This window comes from Lolium rigidum, chromosome 4 (assembly GCF_022539505.1).
Source record: "Lolium rigidum isolate FL_2022 chromosome 4, APGP_CSIRO_Lrig_0.1, whole genome shotgun sequence".
NCBI classification, from domain to species: domain Eukaryota; kingdom Viridiplantae; phylum Streptophyta; class Magnoliopsida; order Poales; family Poaceae; genus Lolium; species Lolium rigidum.
The window spans coordinates 224,032,010-224,049,768 of NC_061511.1; positions in this window are offsets into that span (position 1 = coordinate 224,032,010).

Sequence of the window (17,759 nt, forward strand, 5' to 3'; positions counted from 1 at the left end):
TTTTTTCGTGAAACTTGACGCACACACATATATTATGGAGATGTACATGTAGAATTTTTTTCAAAAAATTTCCACACTTTGAAATATGTTTTGTTGATAGAGGGAGCATATGCACCTAGGAGCCGAATTGAATTTCCATGTGTTGTCACCATACTATTTGCGACAATATGTTCATTGTTGATTAGCCTAAGAGATACCTTTTCAATAACAAGTGCAGAGTATACACATGTGTTATCAACTTACTATAGTATTTTCTCAACTTAAAAGTGGATTTTATACTTCCACGCATGGGTGTGGGTGTGTTCTGGACCGTTGATTGATTTCTCGAGACTCCCGCCCCCTTTGGTAGATGGAAAGTGTCTTTTCCCTCTTGTCTTTTTATCTGAATCTTAAAGAAAAATGGATGGTCACGGAAACACCCACACCCATACGCGTAAGTACAAAAATATTTCCTCAAGTTACTATTATACACAACTTTCAAGACACATCTGTTGACGGTTCAATCTATACGCTAGAACCATCTATAATTATTATCTAATAAAACAGTAGAACCATTACCAAGACATTTGTTAGATTATAAGCATTGAAGATCTCTATAATAAATTTAATATTTCAGGATATCACGTATGCACTATATAATTTACGCAACTCTGAAACATAGTTCAAGAACAACTTATGTTACAATATAGAATTAAATTTAGCACGGGAAAATCTTACAGTAATATGCAACTCATATGTATGACAAATAACACTATAACAAATATGATAGAACATTATTATGTGGTTAATTTTTCCATATAACTATTAGAAAACCATAGTCATTAAGACTGCAATATGATAAGAGTAACTTGAAGATAAGTATAAAATTTAGTATAAAATATTGCACCAATACAAAAAGAAATCTTAGGCCATTCTTGATTGCTCCTAGGCCGACTATGGGATACATCTTTGACTGGTCTACTAATGACTTGGTGGGTGTATCGAGGGAGTTGGCTGAGCACTTTTTAAATGTCCGGAAAGACGCTAAGCCGGTGAAGCGGCCCTTGCTCCGCTTCGCGGAAGATCGAAAGAAGATTATCGGAGAAGAAGTCACCAAGCTGCTGGTATCCGGATTGATCGTGGAAGTCTTGCATACTAAGTGGCTAGCTAATCCGGTGCTGGTCGAGAAGAAGAAGGAAGAAGACCCGAAGGCTGTGTATTTACTACACATCTAAACAAGTTGTGTCCCAAAGATCCGTTTCCTCTACCCCGGATTGATGAGGTGATCGATTCCACTGCTGGATGTGAGTTGTTATCTTTTCTGGATGCTTATTTCGGTTTTCACCAGATTTCCCTAAAAAGGAGGACTAAATAAAGACTGATTTCATTACCTCGCGCGGGGCTTATTGCTATGTTACTATTCCTTTTGGTTTGAGAAATGCCGGTGCAACGTACCAACGTTGTATGCAAAAATGGCTACATAACCAAATCGGTAAAAATATACAAGTGTATGTTGACGATGTCGTGATAAAAATAAAAGTAAAATACACTCTGATCGAGGATCTCAGAGAAACATTCGATAACCTACGAAGATTCCGGATGAAACTTAACCCGGCAAAATGCACCTTCGGGGTACCAGCCGGAAAATTACTCGGTTTCTTGGTCACGATGCGCGGCATAAAAGCTAATCCGATTAAAATCCGGGCAATTGAAAGAATGGAATTGCCCCAATGTCTAAATGATGTACAAAAGTTTACCGGATGTTTGGCGTCTCTAAGCCGGTTCGTAAGCCGGTTAGGAGAGAAAGCCTTGCCATTGTATGCCTTGATGAAGAAATCGGACAAGTTCATGTGGACTTCACAAGCGGATGCAGCATTCAAAGAGCTAAAGAAAATGTTAGCCACAACTTCAGTACTGGCATCACCTTTGCTAAAAGAACCAATGTTGCTTTACATAACAGCAACGAACCGGGTGGTAAGTGTCGTAGTGGTGGTGGAAAGATAAGAAGAGGGAAAAATCGTGCAGAGGCCGGTATACTATTTGAGCGACGTGCACTTCCTCTCAAAACAAAACTACCCGCATTACCAGAAAATTACCTATGGCGTGTTCATGGCCGCCACGAAGCTCAAGCACCACTTCGAGGAGCACCCGATGACAGTGGTATGTGAGGCTCCTATCTCGGAAATCATGGCAACAAGGATGCCAGTGGCCGAATAGCCAAATGGGCAATCCAATTGTCACCCTATGTGCCCACTTACCAAAGAAGATATGCCATCAAATCGCAAGCTTTGGCTGATTTCCTGGTGGATTGGACCAAAATGCAATATAAACCGCCCAAGCTGGAAACTGAATACTGGAGGATGCATTTCGACAGATCAAAGCTCAAGGAAGCCACTTTATTCATCAATGTCAACCAATGCATTGTATACACATGTGTTATCACCACACTATTTGCGACAATACGATCATCGTTGTTAGCCTAAGAGATGCCTTTTCAATAACAAGTGCAGAGTACACATATGTGTTATAAACTTACTATAGTATTTTCTCAACTTAAAAGTGGATTTTATACTTCCACGCATGGGCGTGGGTGTGTTCTGGATCGTTGATTGATTTCTCGAGAATCCCGTCCCCTTTGGTAGATGGAAAGTGTCCTTCCCCTCTTCCCTTTTTATCCAAATCTCAGAGAAAAATAGATGGTCACGGAAACACTCACACCCATACGCGTAAGTACAAAAATATTTCCTCAAGTTTTATTGTACACAACTTTCAAGACACATCTGTTGACGATTCAATCTATACGCTAGAACCATCTATAATTATTATCTAATAAAAGAGTAGAACCATTACCAAGACATTTATTAGATTATAAGCATTGAAGATCTCTATCATAAATTTAACATTTCAGGATATCACGTATGCATTATCGGATTTACGCAACTCTGAAACATAGTTCAAGGACAGCTTATGTTACAACATACAATTAAATTTAGCACGGGAAAACCTTACAGTGATATGCAACACAGAAGTATGACAAAGAACACTATAACAAATATGGCGGAACATTATTATGTGGTTATTTTTTTCATATAAGTACTAGAAAACCACAGTCATTAGGACGCGTAATTTGATAAGAGTAAGTTAAAAATACGTATAAAATATTGCATCAGATACAAATTATTCTTAGAAAATTCTTGATTTGCTCCTAGGCCGACTATGGGATATACCTTGTAGTCCGCCCAAAGTCAGTTTCTTTCTCCTCAGGGCTAGGAAACTAGTGTATTACGTGCCAATGTCAAACTAACCTTTATCGCGATCTACCAGTAGGAAGCCCCGATGCGGCATTACCCCCTCCGTCACACCACGATAGCTGATACGTCTCCAACGTATCAATAATTTCTTGTGTTCCATGCCACATTATTGATGTTATCTACATGTTTTATGCACACTTTATATCATATTCGTGCATTTTCTGGAACTAACCTATTAACAAGATGCCGAAGTGCCAGTTGCTGTTTTCTGCTGTTTTTGGTTTCAGAAATCCTAGTAAAGAAATATTCTCGGAATTGGACGAAATAAAAGCCCAGAGGCCTATTTTCTCACGAAGCTTCCGGAAGTCCGAAGGAGAGACGAAGAGGGGCCACAGGGATGCCAAACCCTAGGGCGGCGCGGCCCCCCTTGGCCGCGCCGGCCTGTGGTGTGGGCCCCCGTGCCGCCTCTTGACTTGCCCTTCCGCCTACAAATAGCCTCCGTGACGAAACCCCCGCACCGAGAGCCACGATACGGAAAACATTACCGAGACGCCGTCGCCGCCGATCCCATCTCGGGGGATCCCGGAGATCGCCTCCGGCACCTCGCCGGAGAGGGGAATCATCTCCCGGAGGACTCTACACCGCCATGGTCGCCTCCGGAGTGATGAGTGAGTAGTCTACCCCTGGACTATGGGTCCATAGCAGTAGCTAGATGGTTGTCTTCTCCCCATTGTGCTATCATTGTCGGATCTTGTGAGCTGCCTATCATGATCAAGATCATCTATATGTAATTCTATATGTTGCGTTTGTTGGGATCCGATGAATAGAGAATACTTGTTATGTTGATTATCAAAGTTATGCTTATGTGTTGTTTATGATCTTGCATGCTCTCCGTTATTAGTAGATGCTCCGGCCAAGTAGATGCTTTTAACTCCAAGAGGGAGTACTTATGCTCGATAGTGGGTTCATGCCCGCATTGACACCGGGACAGAGTGATGAAAGTTCTAAGGTTGTGTTGTGTCTGTTGCCACTAGGGATAAAACATTGATGCTATGTCTAAGGATGTAGTTGTTGATTACATTACGCACCATACTTAATGCAATTGTCTCGTTGTTTGCAACTTAATACCGGAGGGGTTCGGATGATAACCTCGAAGGTGGACTTTTTAGGCATAGATGCAGTTGGATGGCGGTCTATGTACTTTGTCGTAATGCCCAATTAAATCTCACTATACTCATCATGATATGTATGTGCATTGTCATGCTCTCTTTATTTGTCAATTGCCCAACTGTAATTTGTTCACCCAACATGCTGTTCGTCTTATGGGAGAGACACCTCTAGTGAACTGTGGACCCCGGTCCAATTCTCTTTACTCGAAATACAATCTACCGCAATACTTGTTTCTACTCGTTTTCTCTGCAAACAATCATATTCCACACAATACGGTTAATCCTTTGTTACAGCAAGCCGGTGAGATTGACAACCTCACTCGTTTCGTTGGGGCAAAGTAGCTTGGTTGTGTTGTGCAGGTTCCACGTTGGCGCCGGAATCTCCGGTGTTGCGCCGCACTACATCCCGCCGCCATCAACCTTCAACGTGCTTCTTGGCTCCTCCCGGTTCGATAAACCTTGGTTTCTTTCTGAGGGAAAACTTGCTGCTGTGCGCATCATACCTTCCTCTTGGGGTTGCCCAACGAACGTGTGAAATACACGCCATCAAGCTCTTTTTCTGGCGCCGTTGCCGGGGAGATCAAGACACGCTGCAAGGGGAGTCTCCACTTTTCAATCTCTTTACTTTGTTTTTGTCTTGCTTTATTTTATTCACTACTTTGTTTGCTGCACTAAATCAAAATACAAAAAAATTAGTTGCTAGTTTTACTTTATTTGCTATCTTGTTTGCTATATCGAAAACACAAAAAAAAATTAGTTTACTTGCATTTACTTTATCTAGTTTGCTTTATTTACTATTGCTAAAATGGCCAACGCTGAAAATACTAAGTTGTGTGACTTCACAACCACAAATAATAATGATTTCTTATGCACACCTATTGCTCCACCTGCTACTACAGCAGAATTCTTTGAAATTAAACCTCGCTTTACTCGAATCTTGTCATGAAAGATCAATTTTCCGGAATTAGTTCCGATGATGCTGCTGCCCATCTTAATAATTTTGTTGAACTATGTGAAATGCAAAAATATAAAGATGTAGATGGTGATATTATTAAACTAAAATTGTTTCCTTTCTCATTAAGAGGAAGAGCTAAAGATTGGTTGCTATCTCTGCCTAAGAATAGTATTGATTCATGGACTAAATGCAAGGATGCTTTTATTGGTAGATATTATCCCCCTGCTAAAATTATATCTTTGAGGAGTAGCATAATGAATTTTAAACAATTAGATACTGAACATGTTGCTCAAGCTTGGGAAAGAATGAAATCTCTGGTTAAAAATTGCCCAACCCATGGATCGACTACTTGGATGATCATCCAAACCTTCTATGCAGGACTAAATTTTTCTTCGCGGAATTTATTGGATTCAGCTGCTGGAGGTACCTTTATGTCCATCACTCTTGGTGAAGCAACAAAGCTTCTTGATAATATGATGATCAACTACTCTGAATGGCACACGGAAAGAGCCCCACAAGGTAAGAAGGTAAATTCTGTTGAAGAATCCTCTTCCTTGAATGATAAGGTTGATGCTATTATGTCTATGCTTGTGAATGATAGGACTAATATTGATCCTAATAATGTTCCGTTAGCTTCATTGGTTGCACAAGAAGAACATGTTGATGTAAACTTCATTAAAAATAATAATTTCAACAACAATGCTTATCGGAACAATTCTAGTAATAACTATAGGCCATATCCTTATAATAATGGCAACGGCTATGGTAATTCTTATGGAAATTCTTACAACAATAATAGGAATTCACCCCCTGGACTTGAAGCCATGCTTAAAGAATTTATTAGTACACAAACTGCCTTTAACAAATCTGTTGAGGAAAAACTCAATAAAATTGATATTCTTGTTTCTAGAGTTGATAGTCTTGCTTCGATGTTGATCTTTTGAAATCGAAAGTTATGCCTAATAGGGATATTGAAAATAAAATTGTTACTACAGCAAATGCCATCCAAGTTAGAATTAATGAGAATATAAGATTAATGGCTGAACTGCGTGCTAGGTGGGATAGAGAAGAAAATGAAAAACTAGCTAAAGAGAAGAATATAGCTAAAGTTTGGACTATTACCACCACTAGTAATGCTAATGCTACACATGTTGCTGCACCTCCTACTCATACTAATAAAAGAATTGGTGTTAGCAATGTTTCCACTTCTAATGCAAAGCGCGAAAAACCGCTCGAAACCGCTAAAACCGCTGAAACCGCTCGCGATAAAGCCGCTGAAATTTTTTCCAACATTGGGGATGATGATCCCATTGCTTTAGATTATAATGGTTTGAATTTTGATGATTGCCACATCTCTGAAGTTATAAAGTTCTTGCAAAAACTTGCTAAAAGTCCTAATGCTAGTGCTATAAATTTGGCTTTCACGCATCATATTACAAATGCTCTCATAAAAGCTAGAGAAGAGAAACTAGAGCGCGAAGCCTCTATTCCTAAAAAGCTAGAAGATGGTTGGGAGCCCATCATTAAGATGAAGGTTAAAGATTTTGATTGTAATGCTTTATGTGATCTTGGTGCAAGTATTTCTGTTATGCCTAAGAAAATTTATAATATGCTTGACTTGCCACCGCTGAAAAATTGTTATTTGGATGTTAATCTTGCTGATCATTCTACAAAGAAACCTTTGGGTAAAGTTGATAATGTTCGCATTACCGTTAACAATAACCTTGTTCCCGTTGATTTTGTTGTCTTGGATATTGAATGCAATGCATCTTGTCCAATTATATTGGGAAGACCTTTTCTTCGAACTGTTGGTGCTATTATTGATATGAGGGAAGGAAATATAAAATATCAATTTCCTCTCAAGAAAGGTATGGAACACTTCCCTAGAAAAAGAATGAAGGTACCTTATGATTCTATCATTAGAACAAATTATGATGTTGATGCTTCATCTCTCGATGTTACTTGATACACACTTTCTGCGCCTAGCTGAAAGGCGTTAAAGAAAAGCGCTTATGGGAGACAACCCATATTTTTACCTACAGTACTTTGTTTTTATTTTGTGTCTTGGAAGTTGTTTACTACTGTAGCAACCTCTCCTTATCTTAGTTTTGAGTTTTGTTGTGCCAAGTTAAGCCGTTGATAGAAAAGTAAGTACTAGATTTGGATTACTGCGCAGTTCCAGATTTCTTTGCTGTCACGAATCTGAGCCCACTGCCCTGCAGGAAGCTCAGAAAATTATGCCAATTTACGTGCATGATCCTCAGATATGTACGCAACTTTCATTCAATTTGAGCATTTTCATTTGAGCAAGTCTGGTGCCATTTTAAAATTCGTCAATACGAACTGTTCTGTTTTGACAGATTCTGCCTTTTATTTCGCATTGCCTCTTTCGCTATGATGGATGAATTTCTTTGATCCACTAATGTCCAGTAGCATTATGCAATGTCCAGAAGTGTTAAGAATGAGTGTGTCACCTCTGAATATGTCAATTTATATTGTGCACTAACCCTCTAATGAGTTGTTTCGAGTTTGGTGTGGAGGAAGTTTTCAAGGATCAAGAGAGGAGTATGATGCAACATGATCAAGGAGAGTGAAAGCTCTAAGCTTGGGGATGCACCCGGTGGTTCACCCCTGCATATATCAAGAAGACTCAAGCGTCTAAGCTTGGGGATGCCCAAGGCATCCCCTTCTTCATCAACAAATTATCCGGTTCCTCCCCTGAAACTACATTTTTATTCGGCCACATCTTATGTGCTTTTTCTTGGAGCGTCGGTTTGTTTTTGTTTTTGTTTTGTTTGAATAAAATGGATCCTAGCATTCACTTTATGGGAGAGATACACACTCCGCTGTAGCATATGGACAAATATGTCCTTGGTTTCTACTCATAGTATTCATGGCGAAGTTTCTCCTTCGTTAAATTGTTATATGGTTGGAATTGGAAAATGATACATGTAGTAATTGCTATAAATGTTTTGGGTAATGTGATACTTGGCAATTGTTGTGTTCATGTTTAAGCTCTTGCATCATATGCTTTGCACCCATTAATGAAGAAATACATAGAGCATGCTAAAATTTGGTTTGCATATTTGGTTTCTCTAAGGTCTAGATAATTTCTAGTTTTGAGTTTGAACAACAAGGAAGACGGTATAGAGTATTATAATGCTTTCAATATGTCTTTTATGTGAGTTTTGCTGTACTAGTTCATCCTTGTGTTTGCCTCAAATAACCTTGCTAGCCTAAACCTTGTATCGAGAGGGAATACTTCTCATGCATCCAAAATACTTGAGCCAACCACTATGCCATTTGTGTCCACCATACCTACCTACTACATGGTATTTTCCAGCCATTCCAAAGTAAATTGCTTGAGTGCTACCTTTAAAATTCCATCATTCACCTTTGCAATATATAGCTCATGGGACAAATAGCTTAAAAACTATTGTGGTATTGAATATGTAATTATGCACTTTATCTCTTATTAAGTTGCTTGTTGTGCGATAACCATGTTTATCGGGGAACGCCATCAACTCATTGTTGAATTTCATGTGAGTTGCTATGCATGTTCGTCTTGTCCGAAGTAAGGGCGATCTACACTGAGTTGAATGGTTTGAGCATGCATATTGTGAGAGAAGAACATTGGGCCGCTAACTAAAGCCATGTTCCATGGTGGAAGTTTCAGTTTTGGACAAACATCCTCAAATCTCTAATGAGAAAAGAATTAATTGTTGTTGAATGCTTAAAGCATTAAAAGAGGAGTCCATTATCTCGTTGTCTATGTTGTCCCGGTATGGATGTCTAAGTTGAGAATAATCAAAAGCGAGAAATCCAAATGCGAGCTTTCTCCTTAGACCTTTGTACAGGCGGCATAGAGGTACCCCTTTGTGATACTTGGTTAAAGCATATGTATTGCGGTGATAATCCAGGTAGTCCAAGCTAATTAGGACAAGGTGCGAGCACTATTAGTACACTATGCATGAGGCTTGCAACTTATAAGATATAATTTACATGATGCATATGCTTTATTACTACCGTTGACAAAATTGTTTCATGTTTTCAAAATCAAAGCTCTAGCACAAATATAGCAATCGATGCTTTTCCTCTATGAGGACCATTCTTTACTTTTATGTTAAGTCAGTTCACCTATTTCTCTCCACCTCAAGAAGCAAACACTTGCGTGAACTGTGCATTGATTCTTACATACTTGCTTATTGCACTTACTATATTACTCTATGTTGACAATATCCATGAGATATACATGTTACAAGTTGAAAGCAACCGCTGAAACTTAATCTTCTTTTGTGTTGCTTCAATACCTTTACTTTGAATTATTGCTTTATGAGTTAACTCTTATGCAAGACTTATTGATGCTTGTCTTGAAATGCTATTCATGAAAAGTCTTTGCTTTATGATTCACTTGTTTACTCATGTCATACACATTGTTTTGATCGCTGCATTCTCTACATATGCTTTACAAATAGTATGATCAAGTTTATGATGGCATGTCACTCCAGAAATTATCTTTGTTATCGTTTTACCTGCTCGGGACGAGCATAACTAAGCTTGGGGATGCTGATACGTCTCCAACGTATCGATAATTTCTTGTGTTCCATGCCACATTATTGATGTTATCTACATGTTTTATGCACACTTTATATCATATTCGTGCATTTTCCGGAACTAACCTATTAACAAGATGCCGAAGTGCCGATTGTCTGTTTTCTGCTGTTTTTGGTTTCAGAAATCCTAGTAAAGAAATATTCTCGGAATTGGACGAAATAAAAGCCCGGAGGCCTATTTTCTCACGAAGCTTCCGGAAGTCCGAAGGAGAGACGAAGAGGGGCCACGGGGCGCCAAACCCTAGGGCGGCGCGGCCCCCTTGGCCGCGCCGGCCCGTGGTGTGGGCCCCCCGTGCCGCCTCTTGACTTGCCCTTCCGCCTACAAATAGCCTCCGTGACGAAACCCCCGCACCGAGAGCCACGATACGGAAAACATTACCGAGACGCCGTCGCCGCCGATCCCATCTCGGGGATCCTCGGAGATCGCCTCCGGCACCCCGCCGGAGAGGGGAATCATCTCCCGGAGGACTCTACACCGCCATGGTCGCCTCCGGAGTGATGAGTGAGTAGTCTACCCCTGGACTATGGGTCCATAGCAGTAGCTAGATGGTTGTCTTCTCCCCATTGTGCTATCATTGTCGGATCTTGTGAGCTGCCTATCATGATCAAGATCATCTATATGTAATTCTATATGTTGCGTTTGTTGGGATCCGATGAATAGAGAATACTTGTTATGTTGATTATCAAAGTTATGCTTATGTGTTGTTTATGATCTTGCATGCTCTCCGTTATTAGTAGATGCTCTGGCCAAGTAGATGCTTTTAACTCCAAGAGGGAGTACTTATGCTCGATAATGGGTTCATGCCTGCATTGACACCGGGACGAGTGACGAAAGTTCTAAGGTTGTGTTGTGCTGTTGCCACTAGGGATAAAACATTGATGCTATGTCTAAGGATGTAGTTGTTGATTACATTACGCACCATACTTAATGCAATTGTCCGTTGTTTGCAACTTAATACCGGAGGGGGTTCGGATGATAACTCGAAGGTGGACTTTTTAGGCATAGATGCGGTTGGATGGCGGTCTATGTACTTTGTCGTAATGCCCAATTAAATCTCACTATACTCATCATGATATGTATGTGCATTGTCATGCTCTCTTTATTTGTCAATTGCCCAACTGTAATTTGTTCACCCAACATGCTCGTTCGTCTTATGGGAGAGACACCTCTAGTGAACCGTGGACCCCGGTCCAATTCTCTTTACTTGAAATACAATCTACTGCAATACTTGTTTCTACTGTTTTCTCTGCAAACAATCATATTCCACACAATACGGTTAATCCTTTGTTACGACAAGCCGGTGAGATTGACAACCTCACTCGTTTCGTTGGGGCAAAGTAGCTTGGTTGTGTTGTGCAGGTTCCACGTTGGCGCCGGAATCTCCGGTGTTGCGCCGCACTACATCCCGCCGCCATCAACCTTCAACGTGCTTCTTGGCTCCTCCTGGTTCGATAAACCTTGGTTTCTTTCTGAGGGAAAACTTGCTGCTGTGCGCATCATACCTTCCTCTTGGGGTTGCCCAACGAACGTGTGAAATACACGCCATCAATAGCGAGTGTGCCTATTTTGTTGCATTCACATGCATCATCGATCTGACGATCAGCATATGAAGTGCCCTCACTGATCATCTTCTCTATCTCATCATGGATTGCATCATATACAAAGAATTTCTTTTCCATGAGCAGAAGAGAGAGTGGTGGTGGAAGAGAAGAATGTGAGGGAGGAGGGCAGGGAACGTCTAAGTGCTTTATAGATGAGGGGAGCTCGGGAGGCCACTGGATTGAGAACCCCATGACGCGGCACGGCACGGCGCTTCCATTACCCCGTTTGGGGACACGGGGAGGAAGAAGACACAATGTGACAGTCACCTCTTTCCGGAAAATAGATCACTGGTAGAGAATTTGGACCGAACGAGGTTGTGGGGTGAAAGGTCTCCCCGAGGCCTTTTAAGATTTTTAGGGATTTTTTTATATTGGATAGTGATGGGGGTATCGAAAAGATTTTGAAAACTCGTACCATTTAAAAAAAAAGATCCATTAACATATATTAGTTTTCGAACGTATTTTTGTAAAATAAGAAGAGTGGGATAAACATGTTTCATATCAACCATGCAAAAATATTGTTTTAAATTTTTTAGGGCTTTTGAGGTTTGAACATTTTCGAAAAATATGGAAGATACACACAACCGGAAAATATTAAATGCAGATTTGACTTAAAAAAAGGTGAGATGGATGACGATGATGTCATGGTGATGCATAGAAAAGCACACAAAAATAATATTGGATATTTTCCAAATGTTATGCCGAGATGGCGACAAGGGGTGGGAGAAAAAGTCCAGGATCTTTGACATGGACATAGATGTGTTTTCTCGAAGGCATGGATCGATGAGATGGAAAATTTTGTGTATTTTTTGTGCCACAAATTAGTGACCATAGTTTAAAAACAAACCGGCAAGGCGACTGGTTCACTGGTTCGCTGGTCAGACCACCGACTCATCTGGTTCGATAGCGACAAAAAATCACTATTTTTAATTAAAATTTCAAGAAAATTTCAGAACAAAATGACCATAAATGACATGTATAGAGTACAATATGTAATAAAAAAACATGGTGAGTTCAAGTGGTATTGGGTATTATGCGGTGTTATTTCTCCCTAGCTAAAGGTCTAGAGTTAAATTTCTCTTGTGACATCTATTTTTTTTACTTATTTTTTGCTATTTGGATCGGTGCCTTCTAAAAAAATGGTGATATCATCGGTTCGGGTTTTTTCCGATTGAACCACCGAACTGGTCCGCTATTTAAAACTATGCTAGCGGCATGGTGGGAGAAATCGTGGATCTGTGACATGGAGCTAGACGTGCTTCCTCCAAGACACATACCGATGAAAATGGAAAATTTTGTGTTTTTCAATTCCACGGACTAGTGAAATGGCGTTCAGAAGTTGTTTATCTACGAGGTGGACCTAGACGTGTTTTATGGAGCGAAAGCACAAACCGGTAAGATGGAAAATTTTATTTCTCGAGATTCACACTCCCTTTGGTAGATGGAAAGAGTCCTTTCCCTCTTATATTTTTATCCGAATTTTAAAGCAAAATGAGTGATGACTGAAACACCCACACCCATACGCGTAATTACAAAAGTATTTCCTCAAGTTACTATTGTACCCAACTTTCAAGACACATCTGTTGATGGTTCAATTTATACGCTAGAAGCATCTATAATTATTATCTAATAAAACAATAACCATTACCAAGACATTTGTTAGATTATAATCTTTTAAGATCTCTATCATAAATTTAACATTTCAGGATATCACATATGCACTATATAATTTAAGCAACTCTGAAACATAGTTAGAGAACAAGTTATGTTACAATATAGAATTAAATTTAGCATTGACAAACCTTACAGTGATATGTAACACATATGCATGATAAAGAACACTATAGTAAATTTGCCGGAACATTATTTCATGTTAACTTTTTTCATATCAGTATTAGAAAACCACACTCATTAGGACTGCAATTTGATAAGAGTAAGTTGAACATAAGTATAAAATTTAGTATAAAATATTGCATCATATACCATTGTTTCTAGACAATTCTTGATTGCTCATATGCCGACTATGGGATAATTCATTCTGTGTTTGGCCTGGTTAGCTGTCGCAATCGGACTAAAGTTAGTTTCTTCCTCCTTGGTACTCATGCACATCATCCAAAAGGCGGTCACGCAAGTTGCTTTGAACTCGGTGAACGGTGAATATTTTCTTCCGCATCTCCTGGACTATGATGTTCTTGTCTAACACATCACGTTGTGAAATAATTTGGTTACTGTTGCGGTCAGAAACCCACCGACGAGCAGCGACGGGCAACACAGTAGAGTCGGGAGGCTCCCAGGACTGCGGCTGGCCCTGGTCCCTCGAGCGACGGCCCGCAAAGACTCGGCACGCACGTCCGATGCTGGTGCAAGGGCGTGACACCTGACCTATACCTGGTCAGGAAGGTGATGGATTTGCTTCGCTTAGTTTCCTGCATGGCATACACGTAAACATTAAATACGAGCCTCGATCGGCTCACAGGTTATCCTGTGAATCGGCTCAAAGAGCCGATCCACCCATGGTCCGTATGAGGTATACGATCACATGGTGGTCCTGTTTGATCAATATAGAGCTAAAACGACCTACGACGATTTAGGGTTTTCACCACATAATCGGAACATCCTACGCGTGATTGAGCTTGGCGGCCTGATGCGTGTAGCTGACACGTCCGTTGGGAACCCCAAGAGGAAGGTGTGATGCGCACAGCGGCAAGTTTCCCTCAGTAAGAAACCAAGGTTTAATCGAACCAGTAGGAGTCAAGAAGCACGTTGAAGGTTGATGGCGGCGGGATGTAGTGCGGCGCAACACCAGAGATTCCGGCGCCAACGTGGAACCTCCACAACACAACCAAAGTACTTTGCCCCAACGAAACAGTGAGGTTGTCAATCTCACCGGCTTGCTGTAACAAAGGGTTAACCGTATTGTGTGGAAGATGATTGTTTGCAAGAAAACAGTAAAACAAGTATTGCAGCAGATTTGTATTTCAGTATAAAAGAATGGACCGGGGTCCACAGTTCACTAGAGGTGTCTCTCCCATAAGATAAAAGCATGTTGGGTGAACAAATTACAGTCGGGTGATACGTCTCCAACGTATCGATAATTTCTTGTGTTCCATGCCACATTATTGATGTTATCTACATGTTTTATGCACACTTTATATCATATTCGTGCATTTTCTGGAACTAACCTATTAACAAGATGCCGAAGTGCCGCTTGTCTGTTTTCTGCTGTTTTTGGTTTCAGAAATCCTAGTAAAGAAATATTCTCGGAATTGGACGAAATAAAAGCCCAGAGGCCTATTTTCTCACGAAGCTTCCAGAAGTCCGAAGACGAGACGAAGAGGGGCCACGGGGTGGCCAAACCCTAGGGCGGCGCGACCCCACCCCTGGCCGCGCCGGCCTATGGTGTGGCCCCCCCGTGCCGCCTCTCGACTTGCCCTTCCGCCTACTTAAAGCCTCCGTGACGAAACCCCCAGTACCGAGAGCCACGATACGGAAAACATTACTGAGACGCCGTCGCCGCCGATCCCATCTCGGGGGATCCTCGGAGATCGCCTCCGGCACCCTGCCGGAGAGGGGAATCATCTCCCGGAGGACTCTACACCGCCATGGTCGCCTCCGGAGTGATGAGTGAGTAGTCTACCCCTGGACTATGGGTCCATAGCAGTAGCTAGATGGTTGTCTTCTCCCCATTGTGCTATCATTGTCGGATCTTGTGAGCTGCCTATCATGATCAAGATCATCTATATGTAATTCTATATGTTGCGTTTGTTGGGATCCGATGAATAGAGAATACTTGTTATGTTGATTATCAAAGTTATGCTTATGTGTTGTTTATGATCTTGCATGCTCTCCGTTATTAGTAGATGCTCTGGCCAAGTAGATGCTTTTAACTCCAAGAGGGAGTACTTATGCTCGATAGTGGGTTCATGCCTGCATTGACACCGGGACGAGTGACGTAAAGTTCTAAGGTTGTGTTGTGCTGTTGCCACTAGGGATAAAACATTGATGCTATGTCTAAGGATGTAGTTGTTGATTACATTACGCACCATACTTAATGCAATTGTCTGTTGCTTTGCAACTTAATACCGGAGGGGTTCGGATGATAACCTCGAAGGTGGACTTTTTAGGCATAGATGCAGTTGGATGGCGGTCTATGTACTTTGTCGTAATGCCCAATTAAATCTCACTATACTCATCATGATATGTATGTGCATTGTCATGCTCTCTTTATTTGTCAATTGCCCAACTGTAATTTGTTCACCCAACATGCTCGTTCGTCTTATGGGAGAGACACCTCTAGTGAACTATGGACCCCGGTCCAATTCTCTTTACTCGAAATACAATCTACTGCAATACTTGTTTTTACTGTTTTCTCTGCAAACAATCATCTTCCACACAATACGGTTAATCCTTTGTTACAGCAAGCCGGTGAGATTGACAACCTCACTGTTTCGTTGGGGCAAAGTACTTTGGTTGTGTTGTGCAGGTTCCACGTTGGCGCCGGAATCTCCGGTGTTGCGCCGCACTACATCCCGCCGCCATCAACCTTCAACGTGCTTCTTGGCTCCTCCTGGTTCGATAAACCTTGGTTTCTTTCTGAGGGAAAACTTGCTGCTGTGCGCATCATACCTTCCTCTTGGGGTTGCCCAACGAACGTGTGAAATACACGCCATCAAGCTCTTTTTCCGGCGCCGTTGCCGGGGAGATCAAGACACGCTGCAAGGGGAGTCTCCACTTCTCAATCTCTTTACTTTGTTTTTGTCTTGCTTTATTTTATTTACTACTTTGTTTGCTGCACTAAATCAAAACACAAAAAAATTAGTTGCTAGTTTTACTTTATTTACTGTCTTGCACTCTATATCAAAAACACAAAAAAATTAGTTTACTTGCATTTACTTTATCTAGTTTGCTTTATTTACTATTGCTAAAATGGCCAACCCTGAAAATACTAAGCTGTGTGACTTCACTAGCACAAATAATAATGATTTCTTATGCACACCTATTGCTCCACCTGCTACTACAGCAGAATTCTTTGAAATTAAACCTCGCTTTATCGAATCTTGTTATGAATAATCAATTTTCTCGGTGTTAGTTCCGATGATGCTGCTGCCCATCTTAATAATTTTGTTGAACTATGCGAAATGCAAAAATATAAAGATGTAGATGGTGATATTATTAAACTAAAATTGTTCCCTTTCTCATTAAGAGGAAGAGCTAAAGATTGGCCGCTATCTCTGCCTAAGAATAGTATTGATTCATGGACTAAATGCAAGGATGCTTTTATTGGTAGATATTATCCCCCTGCTAAAATTATATCTTTGAGGAGTAGCATAATGAATTTTAAACAATTAGATACTGAACATGTTGCTCAAGCTTGGGAAAGAATGAAATCTCTCGGTTAAAAATTGCCCAACCCATGGACCGACTACTTGGATGATCATCCAAACCTTCTATGCAGGACTAAATTTTTCTTCGCGGAATTTATTGGATTCAGCTGCTGGAGGTACCTTTATGTCCATCACTCTTGGTGAAGCAACAAAGCTTCTTGATAATATGATGATCAACTACTCTGAATGGCACACGGAAAGAGCTCCACAAGGTAAGAAGGTAAATTCTGTTGAGGAATCCTCTTCCTTGAATGATAAGGTTGATGCTATTATGTCTATTCTTGCGAATGATAGGACTAATGTTGATCCTAATAATGTTCCATTAGCCTCATTGGTTGCACAAGAAGAACATGTTGATGTAAACTTCATTAAAAATAATAATTTCAACAATAATGCTTATCGGAACAATTCTAGTAATAACTATAGGCCATATCCTTATAATAATGGTAACGGTTATGCTAATTCTTATGGGAATTCTTACAACAATAATAGGAATACACCCCTGGACTTGAAGCCATGCTTAAAGAATTTATTAGTACACAAACTGCCTTTAACAAATCTGTTGAGGAAAAGCTCAATAAAATTGATATTCTTGTTTCTAGAGTTGATAGTCTTGCCTCTGATGTTGATATTTTGAAATCAAAAGTTATGCCTAATAGGGATATTGAAAATAAAATTGGTACTACAGCAAATGCCATCCAAGTTAGAATTAATGAGAATATAAGATTAATGGCTGAACTGCGTGCTAGGTGGGATAGAGAAGAAAATGAAAAACTAGCTAAAGAGAAGAGTATAGCTAAAGTTTG